Consider the following 16,707-nt stretch of genomic DNA (forward strand, 5'->3'; position numbering starts at 1 on the left):
TGGGATAGAGACCCTCTTCAGGCTGCCTGCTCAGCAGGAGGTCAGCTTCTCCCTCTCCCTCTGCCTGCAACTCCCCTTGCTTATGCTCTCTCTCTTTCTCTCTCTCAAATAAATAAATAAAATCTTTAAAAAAAAATCTGTGTCGGGCGCCTGGGTGGCTCAGTTGGTTGAGCGACTGCCTTTGGCTCAGGTCATGATCCTGGAGTCTCAGGGTCGAGTCCCGCATCCGGCTTCCTGCTCAGCAGGGAGTCTGCTTCTCCTTCTGACCCTCCCCCCTCTCATGTGCTCTCTCTCTCTTTCTTATTCTCTCTCTCAAATAAATAAATAAAATCTTAAAAAAAAAAATCTGTGTCTATCAAAGTATTTGCAGTTGGAGCTGGGAGAGAAGACAGATAAGTGCTCCAGGAACAGGCAGGTAGAGCCTGTGTCTTAATGGTAGCTATCTGCGTGTGTGTTTCCTCTGCCCTAGAAGCACCTCCAAGCCTCCCACTCAACCACCACACCCCACACTGCCACCCTGGACTTCCTGTGGGTATTCACTCAGTTGACTGTCGCAGTCATCTGAGGTTCTGCTTCAGGAAGTGGACTTTTGCTTCTGGCTCCAGGAAGAAGGGGTGGGTGCTGCAGATAACCATTATAATGGTGGTGCTATTAGTCAAAGCTTTTTGAGTTGCAAGTTTTGAAACTGAATTCAAACTGGACTAAGTATAAAGGAGATTTATTGGCTCACATAACCAAAAAGAGTAGGGGATAGCTCTAACTGGATTCATGTGCTCAAACCATGCCATCAGGAATCCATCTCCATTCTTGGCTTGGCGTCCCTCTGAGTTGGCTTCATTCACACATAAGGGGTCACACATGTCATGGTAAAGAGGGCTCATGGCTGGCAAGCTTGCATTCAACCAGCCTTAAAATCTCAGCTGAGAGAGAGTGCTTCCTTTCTGGACTCTGAGTGAGGGTCCTAGCGAAGTTCCCATTGGCCCAGCTCAGGTCACATGCCTCAGGCGGATGTTGAATTGATTGGCCATGCCTGAGTCTTGGGCCCACTCACTCCCTCAGGTCTGAGGCAAGAGCTCTGAGGAGGGGAGACCAATGGTTTCTGGAATGGGAGAGATAGGTGCTGTTTCCAGAAAAAATGGGTGCTGGGCAGGCATAAACAACAGATATACTGCTCATGTTGGATATGACAATAACAACAAGCAGCAGGAGGTAAGAATGCCTAGGAGATTCTCACCACTTTTAGAAGACATTATTAAGAAATACCGATTTTAGACTTTCCCTCCTCCCCAAATCCAACCTCCAAAATTTACTCCAAATTTATATTTATTTAAACTGATTAAAGTGATTGGTATCTTATCATTTTCATCTTCATCAAATCATCATCCCAAAGCAATTAATAAACAACCTCTGTGTATGTAGTTGTATCAGAAAAATAGAAATATCATCTCTACAAACTGAGAATTTACTCTCACAGGGAGCATAAATGATGACAGATGACTCATAGACAACCATACTAGTTCTGAATATGTTATGTATTGTCAGTTTGAATTGTATATGTAATTGTATATGTAATACATATACAATAACAATATACAATTGTAATTGTATATGTAATACAATATGAATTGTATATGTAAAGGATACCTCAGTTAAAAAAAAAGTTTAGAGAAAAATGACATAAGTTAGAAGGTTCATTCATTCCTAGGCAGGGTGGCATATGTATCCTATGGAGTGATGAGATTTGCATCTATTTTTTTTTTAAGTAGGCTCCATGCCCAACATGGAGCTTGAATTCAGCAGCCTGAGATCAAGAGTCTACCCACTAGCCAGCCAGGAGCTCTCAGTCCAATCTTGACTTTCCTCAAGTTGACCATTCCATATTGATTTGCCAACCCATAGCTTGCATTTCAATGGGTTGCTTCTCTATCATCCATTCCACTCTTCCTTCACTGGTTAGTAGTCATATATTTAGAGTGGGCCTACTGCCCAGGCCCTTGCCACGGTGACAGATTTACGGACATACAAAGCTTAGTTGATTCAATCGTGGTAAGACTGGAGATTTGGGTTCAGTGAGTGGAGGAAGGAAACCTATCTATTCTCCTGGAAGGTGTGCTATATGAATGTGAAGCTTACAACTGCTGCAGCCATTTGGCTACCAGAAAGAAAACTTGTGTAAGGATGAAGCCAACATCAGGAAGTGAGCAGAGTGGCTCACGGACATGTGGAGGGGATGCTCCGATCAAACCATGCCTGAAGCTTACATCTAGATATTTCAGTTATACTGAGGCAAGAAATTTTCCTTAATTGTTTATGCCACTTGAATTTTTTTTAAGTTGGAACTTAAAGCACCCTAAGTATTACTGTCCCTCAGGAGAACTTTTTTACAACATTATTGATGTATATATAATTGACATCATGTAAACTATATATATTTAACTGTAAGATGAGCTTTGACATATGTACACACCTGTGAAATCATCTCCACAATCCAAATAATGAAAATATTCCAACAGCCTCAAAGTACATCTTGGAATCCCTCCCTCCTTCACTACCTTTCTCTATCCCTTTCTGTCAATACACTAGTTTGCATTATCTAAATTTTATGTAACAGAAACCCTGAGCTGTTGTTTAAGACAATGAAAGAGGGGCACCCGGCTGGCTCAGTTGGAAGAGCATGTGACACTTGACCTTGGGGTTGTGAGTTTGAGCCCCACATCGAGTGTAGGGATTACTTAGAAATAAAATCTTAAAAAAAAAAAAAAAATAAGACAATGGAAGAGTGCAAAGGAGGAGCCATTGGTGCCTGTGATGCCCCAGTGCACCGCTCTGTCTCAAGTCACAGGCCCTGCTTCCGACATTCTGACACCTAGCTCCTTGGGCACTCCAGACGCAGTTCTTGCAGACCCCCAGGTGGACTCTCTCTCTCTCTTTTTTTTTTAAGTAATGTTTGTTTCTATTACAAAAGCAACATATATTTAGTATAGGAAAGTTAGAACATAATATAAACAAAAGAAAAGGGGAAGATAAAAGGGAAAGAAATTAAAACCACTAATAATATATATTGAAATATGACCTTCCAGGAATAATAAGCAAGAAAAAAAAATAGTGAAAGAAAGATGGGAAGAAAATTTGGGGCAAAATGCGCAGCACGAGCAGTCACCAAGATACAAAACAGCCTAGAATGTGGGCAGACAACACAGCTGCTTGTTTTTTCTGGAGCAGAGTCCTAGAGTAGTTTTCATGCTACAGTCCCGTAATGAAGTATAGCACTCAACATGTGTCATTTTATATTCAAGGTATTTATGTACCCACTTACATTTGTTTTCTCATCCACTAATAGAAACTAGTGAAACATACTCAGTTAATTTGTCGGGTTACTTATGTATCTTTTCATGCATCTGTATCCCAAAGAATCAGACCCAAGAATTCTGTGTTCAGGTTGTGATGATTCAGTGTATTCCTACTTTTCAGTTGTTGGTTGGTTTTTTGTTTTTTTTTTTAAAGATTTTATTTATGTATTTGACAGAGAGAGACACAGCGAGAGAGGGAACACAAGCAGGGGGAGTGAGAGAGGGAGAAGCAGGCTTCCCGCTGAGCAGGGAGCCCGATGCGGGGCTTGATTCCAGGACCCTGGGATCATGACCTGAGCCGAAGGCAGACGCTTAACAACTGAGCCACCCAGGCGCCCGGTTGTTTTTTTTTTTTTTAAGATTTTATTTATTTATTTGAGAGAGAGAGAGCAAGCCCAATGGGGTGGGGTAGAGGCAGAGGGAGAGAGAGAAGCAGACTCCCCACTGAGCAGGGAGCCTGACGTGGGGCTCAATCCCAGGACCCTGGGATCATGACCTGAGCTGAAGGCAGACACTTAATGGACTGAACCACCCAGGTGCTCCCCTACTTTTCAGTTTTTAAAAGTTTTGTTTCTACTTTTCAGTGTTTAAAAAAGAATCTATTTATAATTATAATAATTAAAAAGCTAATGACAGAGTGGGACTATAAGTTTGTTTTAATGTTTAACATTTTAAAAAATTAACATAATACTTTATTTTAATAGAATAAAGGACAGGGACGCCTGGGTGTCTCAGTCGGTTGAACATCCAACTCTTGATTTCTGCTAGGGTCACCATCTCAGGGTTGTGAGATCAAGCCCTGCAGTGGGCTCCGCAGTGGGGAGTCCGCTTGAGATTCTCTTTCCCACTCCTTCTGCAACAAAATGAAATAAAAGTCATCCAGATTAGAAAGGAGGAAGTATAAGAATCTCTATTTGCTGGTGACACAATCTTATACATAGAAAATACCAAGGATACACTAACAAATGGTCAGTATTAATAGATAAGTTAAATACAAAGGTTTCAGGATATAAGGTTAATAAACAAAAATCAATAGTATTTCTATATTCTAGCAATAAACATTCTCAAAATGAAATTAAGAAAACAATTCTATTAAACAACAGCCCATCAAAGACTAAAATAGAGAGAAAAAACAATTAACAAAAGGGGCACTTGGGTGACTCAATTGCTTAAGTGAGTGACTCTTGATTTCAGCTCACATCATGATCTCAGGATCCTGGGACTGAGCCCTGAGTTGGGCTCAGCACCCAGAGGGGAGTCTGCTTCAGGATTCTCTCTCTCCCTCTGCCTCTCTCTCCCTCTCTCTCTCCCTTTATATGAGAGAATCCCACTCTCTCATATAAATAAATCAATCTTTAAAAAAAATTAACAGAAAAGTGCAAGGTTTATACACTGAAAACTACAAAATATTACTGAAAAAATGTAATCTAAATAATGCAAAGATATCCTATTTCAGGGATTGAAAGACTTACTATTGTGAAGATGACACTGCTGATTCAGTGCCCTCTCCATCTAAATCCCAGCTGTGTTTTTTGGAGACATTGACAAGCTGATCCTAAAATTCCTAGGGAATGGCAAGGCACCCAGACAGTCAAAACAGCCTTGATAAAGAAGAACAAAATTAGAGGACTTACACTGCCTGATTTCCAAACTTTACCATACAGCTGCAATAATCAAGACAGTGTGCTAGCATTAGAATAGGCATAAACAATGGAATAAAATTCAGAATCCAGAAGTAAACCCTGATATTGACAATCACTTGATTTTCAACAAGAGTGCCTGGACAACTGAAGGACGGAAAGAATGATCTTTTCAACAAATGGTGCTGGTACAACTAGATATCCACATGCAAAATAATGAAATTAGACCCCTAACCACATACAAAAATTAAGTCAAATGTATCAAGGACCTAAAAGTAAGCACTAATACTATAAAATTCTTAGAAGAAAATATAGGTATAAATCTTCACATCCATGGATTAGGCAATGGTTTTAGATACGACACCAAAAGCATAAGCAACCAAAGTAAAAATATATACATTGGATTTCATCAAATTTAAGAACTTTTGTTCTCTGAAGGACACCATTAAGAAAGTGAAAAAACAGGGTACCTGGGTGGTCCAGTCAGTTAAATGTCTGACTCTTGATCTCAGCTCAGGTCTTGATCCCAGTGTTGTGAGTTCAAGCCCCATGTTGGGCTCCATGCTGGGTGTGGAGCCTACTTAAAAAAAAAAAAAATTAAAGTAAAAAAACAACCCATAGAATGGAAAATATTTATTTGCAAATCATATATCTGATAAGAGACTTGTATCAAATATGTAAAGAACTCTCATAACTTAATAATAAAAAGACAACTAAAAAAAAGCACCCTATTTTCAAATGGGCGAAGGACTTGAATAGACATTTATCCAAAGCACCTAATAAAAAAAATTCCAGAACCAAGAAAACAAAGGGATCAAAAGAAAAAGAAAAAAAAAAAAGAAGAAAGAAAGAAAAGCAAATGACTAGTAAGCTAATGGAAACACACTCAACTTCATTTGTCATTTAGGAAATGTCAGTCAAAACCACAATGAGATACCAGGTCATACCCACTAGGATAGGTAAAATTAAAAGCCACACAACAAATGTTAGTGAGGATGTGGAGGAATTGGAATCCTCATACATTGCTGGTGGGAATGGAGAATGGTGCAGTAGCTTTGTAAAACAATTTGGCAGGTCTTCAAAATGTTAAATATAGAGTTAGTATATGATTATACAATTCCTTTCCTCTAGGGACCTACCCAGGAGAGATGAAAACATATGCCAACATAAAAACTTGTATTCAAATCTTCATAGCAGCATTATGCATAATATCTAAAATGTAGAAACAACTCAAATGTACATATCATCTGATGAATGGATAAACAAAGGGTCATCTATCCATACAATGGAATAAAAAGGAATGAAATACACATGCTGCAACATACATGAAACTTGAAAACATTATGCTAAGTGAGAAAAGCCAGATAAAAAAACTACATATTGGTCCAGAACAGGCAAATCAGAGACAGAAAATAAATTAGTGATTGCCTTAGGCTGGGGCATGGGGTGGGGGGAGGGTGAGGGGAGGAAGGTGGGATTGGGACTGAATACTGATGGATGCAAGGTTTCTATTTGGGACCATGAAGATGTTCTAAAATTAAATGATGGTAATGGTTGTGCAAGTCTGTAAATACTAAAACCACTGCATTGTATACTATAGGTGTTGAAGTTTAAGGTATATAAATTACATCTCAATAAAGCTTTAAAAAACAAAACCTAATGGAGTGCCTGGGTGGCTCAGTCGGTTAGGCATCTGCCTTCAGCTCAGGTCATGATCCCAGGATCCTGGGATTGAGCCCCGAGTCGGGGCTCACTGCTCAGCGGGAAGCCTACTTCTCCCTCTCCCTCGGCCTGCCCCTCCGCCTGCCCCTCTGCCTGCTTATGCGCACTCTCTCTCTCTGTCAAATAAATAAATAAAATCTTAAAAAAACCAAACAAACCAAGACACTTTATTTAAAAAAAAAAAAAAAACTCTCACAGGAATAATGTCCTCTTCATTGAAGGGGAAGGGATTGTGTTTTATAAATCGTGCAATTTCAACACCTACCTCAGTGCCTGGCCAATGGAGCACTTGATGACAGTTTAATAAAAGGAAGGAAGGAAAGAAGGAAAGAGGGAAGAGATGAATAGATATGACTATGATATTCCTTCAAAAACTATTCACTTTCTCTAGTGTGCCAAGAACCTAACATACATTGTCATTGGCCTCACCTTGCAAATGAGGAAACTGGATCTCTTTGGAGGATCAGTAACTGACTCAAATCCCTTATGCTAGTGAACAGTGGAGGGAAAATCAGAACCCAAGTCTGTATATGCCAAAGCCAATATTCTGTATATTCATTTCTGTAATTTTGATGAAGATCTGAAACTATAGGGGTGATTGGAAGCTGTGTTGACATGAGTTGGAGAACTGTGTAGGCAGGCATGTGCGTGAACACACTGGAGGATGGACAAGGGAAGGAAAGGGGTAGCTTCTAAAAATTTATATTAGGTATTGGTGGGATTCGAAGGGGCCCGATAAATAATACTCTTATTCTTATTTAAGTTCTGAACAAACTGAGAAATAAGACAGAAGGGTGAAAGTGCAGGGTTGGATTGGTGGGCTTGGGGCCCATGTGAGTTGCACTTGGGTTAATGCTTTGCCATCACTATCTTGCAATTCTTGGTACTTTCTTGCAATTCTTGGTACTTCCGATTTTGTACTAGGTCCTACAATTATGTAACTGACAAAGATGTCACCTGACATCACCTTTATTACTGTTAGAAGGGGTCTGGGAGCATGTGGCTTGAGTGTGACAGCAAACTCCTAACCTTCAGTCTAGACCTTGGGCAACCCACCTAAGGGAAAGTTTGAGTCTGCAACGTGTATGCATTTTATTCACTCCCACTGGTCCCAGTGGAAAAAGAAAGAAAGAGACCAGACCCTCCAAGCCGGACCATTGATAAATCCCTCCCATCCAGTGGAGAAATCTATTCCACGCCAACCAGGTACCTGACTCCACCTCCCTGGGAAGGGGTAAAGGATGGGGCAGGAGTCCAAGAGTGATTAGGTAAACCAGAGAAATGAGGAGACATTCCTTTTTACAGTAGTCAAGATCCTTTTGGTTACAAATAACAGACACAATCAAATTAGCTTAAATGGAACAGGACGTTTTGTAAAGGTGTTGCCAACAGTCTTTGTTTTAAAGCAACACCCAGGGGCACCCACCTGGCTCAGTTGGAAGAGTGTGTGACTCTTGATCTTGGTTGGGGTCATGAGTTGGAGCCCTATGTTAGGTGTAGAGGTTACTTAAATAAATAAAAAACTTAAATTAAAAAAAAAAAATAAAGCAACACCAAATCCTTTCCCCCCTTTTCCCTGCTAATTTTGTTCAGGTACAGAAAGGAAATTCCTTGATCTCAGAGAAACAGATGTCCTGCCAGCTCTATGAATCATAATCATGGAAATCCAATTCCCTTTTCCTTGCCAGGCACTCACGTTTCCAGCCTGTGTTGCAGGTAGAGTAAATATATGAAACAGTTCTAGCCAATAAGATATAAGAACTTCTATGGAGACTCTAAGAAGGAGGGATTTTTTTCATTAACAAAAACTAAGCCTCTTTCCATCTGCTCCCTTCCTTCTTACTTGATGCAATGATGTGAGGACATGACATCTGGAGCCATGGAAGCCATATCGAGACCATGAAGAAACAAGCCACAGAATGCAAAGTCGACATGCTGAATGGCATAGCCAAAAGATGAAGGAGTCGGGGTCCTTGATGATATAGCTGAACAGAACACACCCTAGCTCTGCCTGCCTTCAGACTTCTTAAGGAAACAATGTGTCCTAATGGCTCAAGCCATGGTCACTTAGGTTATCTCTTACCTGCAGTCAAATACATCCAAACTCCTACAGACTTAACATCACACTCGTAGTGTCAGACTTACACCACACTCATAGTGAATACCAAGGAAGCCAAGGGCAGCTGCTCTCCAACAGGAAGCAGGAACTGGAAAGTTGTCACACTCCTAGGCAGTTAACTCTCTTCCACCCTCCTCTCTGAGAACGTGTGTCTTTCTTCATTGTTTCTACAGACCAGTTTTCACTGATGCAACATTCACACAGCAAAGCCTTCCACGTCTGCATTTCCTGCATCTAAGAGACCAGCTCAGGCTGCAACAGCATCTCAAGCTCAATTCCAAAGTCTAGAAGAGAGGGGAGGCTTGACCCCGTTGTGGGTCCTGTATTTCCCTGGCACCCTAGGGGCAAAGTCACACGCTGGAACACGGCTACCAAGGGCCCCTCCATGTGTGTTTGAGATTCCCAGAGAAAGGGGAGGCATGGGCTAAAAGATACCCCTAACTATCTACCTTATCGGCTGAGCAAAAAAGGAAGGGAGATAAAAGCCAGGTTAAGTATGTTAAGAGAGTGGGCGGGAAGGGGCCTGAGAGATGAAAAGATTCTGGCAGCAAGTGGAAAAGCTGGAAGAGGGATGAGCTATCTCCGGGGTGTAGCTGAGAAATTCCTCATGAGTCAAAATTCAATCCCCTAAAGACTTTCCTTGAATGAGGAGTGAAGGAGAGAGGTGGCCCGGGAAATAAGAAGGAAGGAAAGGAGTGGCCCTGGAGAAGGAACAAGCTGTCACCGAGAAAACAGGGTAGGACTGGACGCGCCTCGAACCTCCCCGGCCCCGCCCCCCAAGAGGGAAAGCCAAGGACTTATGCAGATTTTAGGCCGAAGTTCCCCACCCCCCCGCCCAGGACGTGTGTTTGCGTGCGTTCCCTGGCAGTCGCTGGCAGCAAACGTTTCTGTCGAGACAAGGTCACTGCAACAGATTGGGGTCAGCCTTAATGCTGTTTCCCCACGGAGACGAGAACACGGCGGCGTGGAGGCCGGAACGCTGCCCCCAGGGTCCCCGGCTTCCCACGTGGCCGCCCAGATAAACGCCACAGCTGGGAGGGGGGGACTGGGGGGCACAGAGCGATTCCGAGAAGGATGCGCGGGCGGGGCGGGAGGCGGGGTGCGTCGTGGGGCGCGGGGTGGCCGCCGAGCCCCTCCCCCTCTGCCGGGTGCGCCCAGGCCGGGGCGGGGCGGAAGGCGTGCGCAGGCGCAGGCGCAGGCGCAGGCGCTGGCCCGGGGGAAGCTGAAGGACGTGTTCCGGGAAAGCGCCGGAAGGAAGTCGGGGCGGCGAGATAGCGCGGGCTGGGGAGTCACGGTGGACAATTCTGGGAACACAGAGGCTGGGGTCGATTTGGCTCCAACCCCTTTTCCTCCCCGCCTCTTTCTCTGCATTCCTGCATAGTTTGTCAGCACGGCCCTGGGCCTCTGCGCACGCACTTTCCACTTGGTCTCCGGGAGGGATCGGGCGTGCTTGGTCCACTACGGGTCATCCAGTGCAGTGCTCCGCACAGAGGAGGTGCTCAGCAAATATTTCTTCCATGAGTCAGTGCGTGGAACTTTGTCACCAGAAGAAAGGATCCAAGACATAAGCGATGTGTTGGTTGTCTAAGAAGGGGGTACTCCCGGAGAAGAGTAACCTTTACACCGTTTTTGGCTCTGCCCTCCGAAATGTTACTGATGGGTTTGTTTTGTGTGGGTAGACTAAGGAGGCAGGAAAAAAGGTTTGGAACCACTGGACCAATTAGTAATTTCCCAGACTGATTCGTAGGAGGGGAATATTTTTAAGTGTATTTTCACCTGGATGTCTAAACAAATCACAGAGATTAACAACAACAACAAAACCAATAGTTGCTCTTCTGACGGATCCTCAGTGAAGAGTTGGTTTTCAAAATCATTCATCCGGTGCCTGGTGGGTTCTGTCTATAAAGCGTGGGACTCTTGATCTCCGGGTCATGAGTTCGAGCCCCACAATGGGATCCTACTTAAAAAAAAAAAAGAAAGAAAGAAAGAAAGAAAAACATTCATCTGCTGCTACTCCAGGGTTACTGGTAAAGAACTGAGGCCCAGATGGATGATAACTAAAATTATTGTGGTAATCTTTTCATAATATATGTATGTCAAGTCATTATGCTGTACATCTTAAACTTATAGTGTTGTATGTCAATTATATCTTAATGAAACAAAAAATAAGTAAATGGTTTAATTTAAAAAACAGTACTGAAGCCCAGAGAGGCTAAGTGACTTACTTAGTGCCACACAGCGAAGAAGGAAAGAAAGAGGGCAACAACAACTAAAAAACCACAGGAATTTGAGTAAAAGCCAAGAGAAAATGATGGCTTGCAGTTCAGATTCTACTTGTTGCCTATTTTTATACAACTTGAGGTCAAAGAATTTTTTTACACTTTTAAATGGTTAAAAAATCAAGAAGAATATTATTTTGTGACTTGTGATTATATGAAATTCATATGTCAGTGTCCACAAATAAAGTTTTGTTGGTACACAGCCATGCCCATTCACTTACTGCTGCTTTCAACACTACAAAGGTAGAACTGAGTAGTTAGTACGCAAACTATAAGTGGCCCACAAAGCCTGAAATATTTACCATCTGGCCCTTTACAGAAAAAGTTTGCTTAGTTCAGGTCTGGAATTCTCAGGGGTTCCTTAGGTTTTCAACTACTTTAGAAAGCCTTAGATGCTGGGATCTGGGTGGATTATGTGACAGTGAGTGGTGAGGGGAGAGAGGACTGCAGATACTGGGGTCCTTTGATTAAAGGCCTAGAAAGCAAGGGCAAGTTCACGGCCAGCTGTAGGCAGTACAGGAAAGAGAGCAGGTCTAATCTAAGCTAGGTAATTATGAAATCAGGGACAACCTGACTTTTTGAGACTCTCCTATGGTCTCTTCTGGGTACTGTAGGGTTTATAAACAAGTTCCTAGGATGCTGCACAAGAGGCTCACAGTGCTGTTCGAAGACTGTCTACACACCATGAATGGTAAGAACACTCTGGTAATGATGGTGGACAATGTCAGCTTCTCGCCAGGCTCTGTCCTTCCTCCTCTTCTATTAGCTTTTATTGAACACTTTTTCTGTACCAGGCACTATGCTAAATACCTTTCAAACATTATTTCTTCTATGGGATAGACTTTAGTATATATCTTTTAAAGATTTCATTTCTTTGAGAGAGAGAGGGAGAGAGTGCATGCACATGAGCAAGGGGAGGGACAGAGGGAGAGAGAGAAGCAGACTCCCTGCTGAGCAGGGAGCCCAGGACCCCAGGACCATGACTGAGCCGAAGGGGCTTAACCGACTGAGTCACCCAGGTGCCCGTCTCCATTTTGCAGATGAGGAAACTAAGACTTAGTGAGATTAATGTCCCCCTATGGAGACTGAACAAGGAAGTGGGTGGGGTCAGGATCCAAACTTAGATCAGCCTAATTTTATAGTGTATTTTTTTTAAGATTTATTTATTTTAGAGAGAGAGCAAGTGTACAAGTGGGGGGGAGGGGCAGAGGGAGAAGAAGAGAGGCTGACTCCCCACTGAGCACGGGGCTTGATCCTCTGACCCTGAAATCATGACCTGAGTGGAAATCAAGTCAGACACCCAACCAACTGAGCCACCCAGGTGCCCCTATGGTGTATTTCTTAAGCAGCACAATGTATTGCCAGTGATGGGAGTTGGGTACATCCTAGTCCATGTAATGCCCCCTGAGAATGACATAGTGAATCATTCAGGGTCTGATCGGGAGAAGGGAAACCACCCTGAGTACTTGAAACAGAAGGGAGTGGGATGCAGAGAATTGGTGATAGAAAAGCTGAGAAGACTGTGGGAGACAATAAGACAGCCCAGAATTAGCAAAAGCAGAATACTACCAGCACTCCTAAGCTGGAAAGGTGTCTTAGTCTATTCAGGCCACCATAACAAAATACCACAGACTGGGTGACTTAAACAAGAGGAATTTCTTTCTTAGAGTTCTGGGGAAGATCTTGGGAAGTCCAAGATCAAGGTGCTGGCAAGGCAGAATTCATCCTGAGGCCTCTCCTCTTGGCTTGTAGGTGGCTGCCCCCTCTCTGTGTGCTTACATGATCTCTTCTTTGTGTCTCAGTGAAGAGTGACAGCAAGCTCTCCAGTGTCTCTTCTTATTAGGGTACTAATGCCATTGGATCAGCACCTCATCCTGATGGTCTTGTTTAACCTTAATTACCTCCATAAAGGCCCTATCTGCAAACACAGTCACACCGAGGGTTAGGGCTTCAGCATATGAATTTGGGGTGGGGTGAACCAAACATTCAGTCCATAACAGGTAAAGAATGGAGGTGGTGTTACAGAGCCCAGGGATGGGATCAGGTGGTTTCAGATAGAACTGTGTTGGATCTGACCGGCAGGAGCCAAAGGCATAGAAAAGGTGCAGCAGTTGCCGAAGATGCTGCCCAGGGCAGAGAGAGAAGGGGGAAAGAGCCTGACTTTTCCTTTTCTCGTGCCTTCTTGTCCCCCGTCTTCAGTCAAACTGAGCAGGAAGCCAGTTGACTCAGAAAGTCCTGGGAAATGCAGTGCGTAGGAGTCAGTCCCACTTTGAGAGAGAGCAGGGGAAGGAGGAAAATAGATTTGGGTGTTTTATATATATATAAATAAAATATTTTATATATATATATTTTATATATATATAAATAAAATAAATTAAAAATATTTCCCTCATAATGAATTTGAGCCAAGATATGCACAACCACTTTAAGGACACAGAGTGCCTTCCAGATTGAAACCATTGATCTATCATGGGGCACCTGGCCTGGCTGGCTCAGTTGGAGGAGCGTGTGACTTAATTTCGGGGTTGTGAGTTCAAGCCCTACATTGGGTGTAGAGATTATTTAAATAAATAAACTTTAAAAAAATGATTAAAAAAAAGAAACCATTGATCTATCTCAAGAAAAAATATGTCTGTTAGAAAGGGGTTACCAGGGCATCTGGGTGGGTTAGTCGGTTAAGCGTCTGCCTTCAGCTTAGGTCGTGATCCCAGGGTTCTGGGACTGAGCCCCACGTCAGGCTCCTTGCTCAGCAGGGAATCTGCTTCTCCCTCTGCGGCTCACCCTGCTCGTGCTCTCTCTCTCTCTCACTTTCTCTGTCTCTCTCAAATAAATAAATAAAATCTAAAAAAAAAAAAGATTTAAGAAAGGGGTTACCAGATTTTATTTATATCTATCTATCTATCTACATATATATATATACTTTTATGTAGCACATATAGACAGAGCATTTTATTAGTATATAATTATTTTATAAGTTTAAATTTAGGGCATTTACTTCTCAATCAGTGAGAAAATATCTATCATTTTGATACATAGAAAAAGTTGAGATTATTGCCATCTATTGTGCTATCAGCCTCAGCAGCAGAGTTAGCATTTTTGGTTTGTTTACACATGTCTTGGTCAGGATAGGTTAGGTTTTTGTTTTTGTTTTCAGGATTTTATTTATTTATTTGAGAGAGCGAGAGAGAGAGCAAGCACAAGCAGTGGGGAAGGGCAGAGGGAGGCGGGAGAAGTAGACACCCTGGTGAGCAGGGATCCCAATGAGGGGCTCAATCCCAGGAGCCTGAGATCAGGACCTGAACCAAAGGCAAACACTTCATGGACTGAGCCACCCAGGCGCCCCAGGATAGGTTAGGTTATGCTGCTATGACCGATGACCCCAGTATGTCAGCGGCGCTTAACAAAGGCTTATTTCTCCCTGTCTCTGTCTAGCAAGCGGCAGCCTGTATGTGCTGCCTTCTGTCCGGTGCGTGGCCATCCTCACGGTGGCCGGGAGAAGAAAGAACCTCGGGGAACATCGCCTGGCTTTTAGAACTCTGTCTCTGAGGTGGCATAAATTACTTCCACTCGCATTTTATTGGCCCAAACAAATCACATAGTCAAGCCTGAGGTCAATAAAGCAAGGAAATATAATCCCATCCAAGGGGAAGCCGTGAATCCTCGTCAGCAACAATACCATCTATCACAGCAAAACACTGCAGAAATCTGGATTAACAGAAAAATCCTTAGACATGATAAGATCTCACCTGGCAATCTCAAGCTCTCTAATTACATGAGTCCCCAAGCTAGAAATAAAAATGAGAAAATTTGTTTCAAAGTTGAATCACTAAGCCCTGAGCTAATCACTGCTCATAAATATAAAAGTGAGACTAGAAGCATCCATCTGAAACCAAGCAGTAAAGCATCTCCATTTTGTCACTCTCACCATATGATGGGTTAAACATTCACTTTTTTTTTATTGCCCAACAGATTCTTAGCCCCGTGATTAAAGCACGTCTCTAGGAGATACGGCCGACCTTTGCTCAGCATTCAGTACAGCGCAGAGGGCATGCGTTCCGAGGGGGCACCCACTTGGATAATTTCACGTGAGCAGACTTGCCCCGGCCTGGAATTTTCAATAAGAACCGGTGCCGAACTCTAGTCTTCCTAATCAGTGTCCCATTGACAAGGCGTTCGAATACACTCATAGGCACGGCAGGAAAATCCACCCCAAGGACTGCTCCGAAGCGTGGTTGTTATCGTGTCATGGCATCCAAATAAAGACACAGAGAGGTCTTGGAAATTCCAATTCCTGCAGTGGCCAGGCGGATAACTGAGGGGGTCAAAAGGATAAGAAAGAGCACTGGCCCTCTAACTCCTTGCTGGCAGGCTGTGGAAGGAGAGGAGACGATAGAGCAGAGAGGCTGCCTGCACGTTTAAAGGAAACAGCTACCGTTCGGCGCTGGCCAGTTGTTCCTCTAGAGAAAAAACCCTTTTTTTTAAAGTTGCAAATCAAATTTATATGGGAAATCTGCGGGCTTTAAATATTGGCAGTAGGGGCGCCTGGGTGGCTCAGTCGTTAAGCGTCTGCCTTCGGCTCGGGTCATGATCCTGGGGTTCTGGGATGGAGTCCCAAATAGGGCTCCCTGCTTCGCGGGAAGCCGGCTTCTCCCTCTCCCACTCTCCCTGCTTGTGTTCCCTCTCTTGCTGGGTTTCTCTCTGTCAAATAAATAAATTAAATCTTAAAAAAAATATATTGGCAGTAATTCAGAATTGTGAAATACGGTGTAGGCCAAATAAACACCTTCGCAGGCTGTGTTTGGGGTTGTAAGTCTGCTCTGTGAGCAAGTAGGAGCCTGCTCTGAGGAAATAGTGTAGGAAGACTTCCTTTGGCTTAGTAAAAGCCACTTTATTTATTTTTTTAAAGATTTTATTTATGTATTTGACAGACAGAGATAGTGAGAGCAGGAACACAAGTAGGGGGAGTGGGAGAGGGAGAAGCAGGCTCCCTGTAGAGCAGGGAGCCCGATGCGGGGCTCCATCCCAGGACCCTGGGATCATGACCTGAGCCGAAGGCAGGCGCTTAAGGACTGAGCCACCCAGGTGCCCCTATTTATTAATTTTTTAAAAATTTATTTATTTTAGAGAGAGAGCCGGTGGGGTGGAGGGAAGGGAAGAAGGAGAGAGAGAGAATCTCAAGCAGACTCCCCACCGAGCACAGAGCCCTACGCAGGGCTCAATCTCAGGGCCCTGAGATCAAAGAGTCGGACACTCAACCGACTGAGCCACCCAGGCGCCCCAGTAAAGGCCACTTTATATGTTGACCTTTTATGCCAGGTATGAGGACCCCAGGAATCTTCTAGAATGAAAGGTTCTAATATCCCCTATTCTTAGTCTTCTCCAACTGAAGTTAGAGAATTCTGTTGGGAGTGAATCTAGATGGTTCTTGACCAGGACTTGCAACAGCATTATCATTTCAACCTAGAATTGCTGGAATAAAATTACCGTGAGAGAGAAGTCTTCACTTATGATTCAGATTAAAATGAAATGCACACACACACACACACACACGCCAATATGGAATGCTATAAACCAATTGAAAACAATGGTTATCTTGT

The 16,707-nt window shown here is 43.3% G+C and overlaps 1 long non-coding RNA gene across 2 annotated transcripts; it reads left to right on the forward strand.

The window, feature by feature from the left end:
• The first annotated feature begins 9,470 nt into the window (after positions 1-9,470).
• LOC135361635 (uncharacterized) lies at positions 9,471-16,045 on the forward strand. Of its 2 annotated transcripts, none has more exons than XR_010405284.1 (3): positions 9,471-9,567; positions 11,725-11,801; positions 14,543-16,045. It is a non-coding gene; the product is annotated as an uncharacterized LOC135361635 (long non-coding RNA). The 2 variants fall into 2 exon arrangements; XR_010405283.1 differs by lacking the exon at positions 9,471-9,567 and having other exon boundaries at positions 10,262-11,801; positions 14,543-14,657; positions 15,080-16,045.
• Positions 16,046-16,707: the final 662 nt, after the last annotated feature.

Source organism: Mirounga angustirostris, unplaced genomic scaffold (assembly GCF_029215605.1).
Source record: "Mirounga angustirostris isolate CCGP_5_RB_7025 unplaced genomic scaffold, mMirAng1.0.hap1 SCAF_9, whole genome shotgun sequence".
NCBI lineage: Eukaryota > Metazoa > Chordata > Mammalia > Carnivora > Phocidae > Mirounga > Mirounga angustirostris.